Source organism: Piliocolobus tephrosceles, chromosome 6 (assembly GCF_002776525.5).
Source record: "Piliocolobus tephrosceles isolate RC106 chromosome 6, ASM277652v3, whole genome shotgun sequence".
In the NCBI taxonomy this organism is placed as follows: Eukaryota; Metazoa; Chordata; class Mammalia; order Primates; family Cercopithecidae; genus Piliocolobus; species Piliocolobus tephrosceles.
Window position 1 is genome coordinate 101401640 of NC_045439.1, and position 4636 is coordinate 101406275.

Below are 4636 nucleotides of genomic sequence, written 5' to 3' on the forward strand. Positions count from 1 at the left end.
AAAAAAAAAAAAAAAGAAAAAAAAAGAAAAAAAAAAGAAAAGAAAAAAGACATAATGGATGCATCAGGCTAACAATACCTGAACTCTGATCAGTCATATCCTTATGTCATTTCCTGGTGATATGCATAGGAAATACAGAGCATCACCTACCTAATCAAGCCTCAAGATCTGACTACCAGTTTATAGGCTATATAGAGATTAGCAGGAATATGTTAAGACATCGTAGGTATGAAATCAACCATACCCAAAATGTAGGAAATTATGTGGGACAAATGATCTGTCTTATTCAAAAAAAATGGCAAAGGGGGAAATGTGGGAGGGGGGAAACACTTTAGAATAAAGAGATTTAAGGGATATATCAACTAAATGTTTCAATGTGTGGATCTTCTTCGGATAATAATTGAAAGAAAACTGATTTAAGGAATTACTAAAACTTTTCAGGTATTGTATTTCTTTTCTTTTCATTTTTTTTCCAGACAGAGTCTCGCCCTTTTGCCTAGTGGAGGATCTTGGCTCACTGCAAGCTCCGGGCCACCGCCCTCCCCCACCCCCGGCCCTAGGTTCAAGCGATTCTCCTGCCTCAGTCTCCTGAGTAGGCTGGAACTACGGGCGTGTGCCATCATGCCTGGCTAATTTTTGTAATTTTGGCAGAGACTGGGTTTCACTATGTTGGCCAGGCTGATCTCGAACTCCTGACCTTAAGTGATCCGCCTGCCTCGGCCTCCCAAAGTGCTGGGATTATAGGCGTGAGCCACAGTGTCCGGTCAGGTATTTCTATGTTATCTTTTTTTTTTTTTTTTTGTATTTCTATGTTATACAGGCTTGTATTTCTGTTAAAAACAAGTCCTTATCTCTTAGAGATATATACTGAAGTTTTTACAGATGAAATAATTTGGCCAGGAGCTCATGTCTGTAATTCCCACCACTTTGGGAAGTCCAGGTGGCGGGGTGGGGCTGGGGGCGGGAGTTGCTTGAGCTGGGAGTTTGAGATGAGATTGGTCAACTACAACACGTAAAAAATAGCCAGGCATGGTGGTGGGTATCTTTAATCTCGATACTTGGGAGGCTGAGGCAGGGGGATCACTTGAGCCCAGGAGTTTGAGGCTGCAGTGAGCTATGATCATGCTACAGCACCCCAGCCTGGACAACAAAGTGAGACACCGTTTCTTTTCTTTCTTTTTTTTTTTTTTTTTTGAGACGGAGTCTCGCTCTGTGTCGCCCAGGCTGGAGTGCAGTGGCCAGATCTCAGCTCACTGCAAGCTCCGCCTCCCGGGTTCACGCCATTCTCCTGCCTCAGCCTCCCGAGTAAGCTGGGACTACAGGCACCCGCCACCTTGCCCGGCTAGTTTTTTGTATTTTTTAGTAGAGACGGGGTTTCACCATGTTAGCCAGGATGGTCTCGATCTCCTGACCTCGTGATCCGCCCGTCTCGGCCTCCCAAAGTGCTGGGATTACAGGCTTGAGCCACCGTGCCCGGCCTCGTTTCTTTTTTTTCTTTTTTGAGATGGAGTTTTGCTCTTATTGCCCAGGCTGGAGTGCAATGGCACAATCTCAGCTCACTGCAACCTCCACCTCCAGGTTCAAGTGATTCTCCTGCTGCAGCCTCCTGAAGCTGGGATTACAGGCATGCGCCATGCGCCCCGCTAATTTTGTATTTTTAGTAGAGATGGGGTTTCTCCATGTTGGTCAGGCTAGGTCTGGAACTCCCAACCTCAGGTGATCCGCCCGCCTTGGCCTACCAAAGTACTGGGATTATAGGCGCGAGCTACCATGCGTGGCCCGATCTGTCTCTTAAAAGATAAAAAAATGCTAAAATATGTTTGGGATTTGCTTTAAAATAACCCAGGGGGAGATGTAGGAACACTCAGGAAAAAGACTGGGCCAGGCACGGTGGCTCAAGCCTGTAATCCCAGCACTTTGGGAGACCGAGGCAGGTGGATTGCTTGAGCCCAGGAGTTCAAGACCAGCCTAGGCAACATAGCAAGACCCCCATGTCTATAAAAAATTTAAAAAATGATTGGCCATTTGTTAATTGTTAAAGCTGATGAGTACATAGGGGTTTATTGCATTTTAGCATTCTACTTCTTTATTTAGAGATGGAGTGTTGCTCGGTTGCCCAGGTTGGAGTGCAGTGGCATAGTCATAGCTTACAGCAGCCTGGAGCTCCTGGGCTCAAGTGATCCTTCCACCTCAGCCCCCAGATAGCTGGAATACAGTCATATGCCACCTTGCTGAGCTTCTCCCTACTTTTCTATGTTTGAAAATCTATATAATACAAGGTTAAGCAAAAAACAAAAAACACGCTGTGCTCACACTGGACTTTGAGAGTTCATATAGTATTTTATGCTGAGCCTTTCTTCCCACTAACCCCCTTAGATTGAATCTTGGCTGCAGTAAGAGATGGAGGTTGCCCTAAAGTGGTGGGATTTACTCCCACTGCCGTTTAAAGAAGATGAGTGAAGCATTACATGACACTCCTTTTTTTCCCCCTGGAGTCTCACTCTGTTGCCCAGGCTGAAGGGCAGTGGTGCGATCTTGGCTAACTACAACTTCTACCTCCCAGGTTCACGCGATTCTCTTGCCTCAGCCTCTGGAGCAGCTGGGGTTACAGGCATGCACCACCACTTCTGGCTAAGTTTTGTATTTTTGGTAGAGATGAGGTTTCTCCATGTTGACCAAGCTGGTCTCAAATCCTCACCTCAGGTGATCCGCCTGCCTCAGCCTCCCAAAGTGCTGGGCTTCAGGCGTGAGCCACCGCACCCAGCCTTATTTTTGTTTTTATCCCATGACTTTTTTTTAATCCTATAACTTTTTTTTATAAGTTTTTTCCATAACTTTTTTTTTTTTTTTTTTTTTTGAGACGGAGTCTTGCTCTGTCACCCAGGCTGGAGTGCAATGGTGTGATCTTGGCTCACTACAACCTCCACCTCCCGGGTTCAAGCAATTCTCCGGCCTCAGCCTCCTGAGTAGCTGGGACTACAGGCACGCGCCACCACGCCAGCTAATTTTTTGTATTTTTAGTAGAGACAGGGTTTCGCCATGTTGGCCAGGGTGGTCTCGAACTCCTGACCTCAGGTGATCTGCTCACCTTGGCCTCCCAAAATACTGGGCTTACAGGAGTGAGCCACCACACTGGGCCTAGTTCCCTGCTTTTGGATGATGGTGATCTTCATCTGATCTGCACCTGTCTCCCCCATTAGACACTTCTCCAGTCTTTGCTGACAGTGGCCAGCTTTTATTTATTTAATTTTTATCACATGACTTTTCTTTTTTAAATTCCATAGCTTTTCATAAAAGCTTTTTTTGGAATAACTTTTTTTTCCATAACTTTTTCCAAAACTTTTTTCCCACAATTTTTTTCCACCCCTTTTTTCACAACATTTTTAAATATCATAGTGTAACTTTTTTTTTAATCCCATAACTTTTTAATCTCATAGCTTTTTTTTTTTTTTTTTTTTTTTGAGATGGAGTCTCACTCTGTTGCCCAGACTGGAGTGCCATGGCACTATCTCGGCTTGCTGCAACTTCTGCCTTCCAGGTTCAGGTGATTCTCCTGCCTCAGCCTCCCAAGTAGCTGGGACTACAGGGGTGTGCCACCGCGCCTGGCTAATTTTTTGTATTTTTAGCAGAGACGGGGTTTCACTGTGTTAGCCAGGATGGTGTTGATCTCCTGACCTCGTGATCTGCCCACCTCGGCCTCCCAAAGTGCTGGGATTACAGGTGTGAGCCACCATGCTGAACATCTCATAACTTGTTTAATCCCATTATTTTTTTAATCCCATAACTTTTTCAGTTTGTGTTCTTTTAATAAACACTTGCATAGTTATATTACAATTTTGTAAAAATGAAAACATTATCTTATGCCAATTGTGCCCAGCATTTGCACAGTCTCAATACCTTTAATACTATGGTTTTCAAGACACACAAAATAAAATTTTAAGTCAAAAACAGCACTTCGCAACGATAATTTATTACATTACAGTAGCATCACAGCAGTATTCAATAATGCCACTTTAGGCAAAAGTCTTTCAGTATTTCCATATAGATTCTGTTTACAAGAATTCGTAAATTGGTAAAAGTTATTCTAAGAAAACTTGGCAAATAAAGCTTTGGACTGGAATTGGCATTTCTTTCTCTACTTTTCCTTCTCCAGTTTCTTTCTTTTAAGCTACAGTATTCATATTTTAAAATGTTTTAATTTGGCCAGGTGCGGTGTCTCACGCCTGTAATCCCAGCACTTTGGGAGGCCAAGACAGGTGGATCACGAGGTCAGGAGATCGAGACCATCCTGGCTAACACGGTGAAACCCTGTCTCTACTAAAAATACAAAAATTAGCCAGGCGCAATGGCGGGCGCCTGTAGTCCCAGCTACATGGGAGGCTGAGGCAGGAGAATGGCGTGAACCCGGGAGGCGGAGCTTACAGTGAGTGGAGATCGCGCCACTGCCTTCCAGTCTGGGTGACAGAGCGAGACTCCGTCTCAAAAACAAATAAAAGTTATTTTACTGTTTTAATTTATTTCAAAACATTAAAATAACAGTACATTTTTTAATAGTTATACTATTGTAAAATGACTCCTTAAGATAAAGTTTTAGAGAAAATATATTCTGGATAGAGCTGATTTACATTTTGAAAAT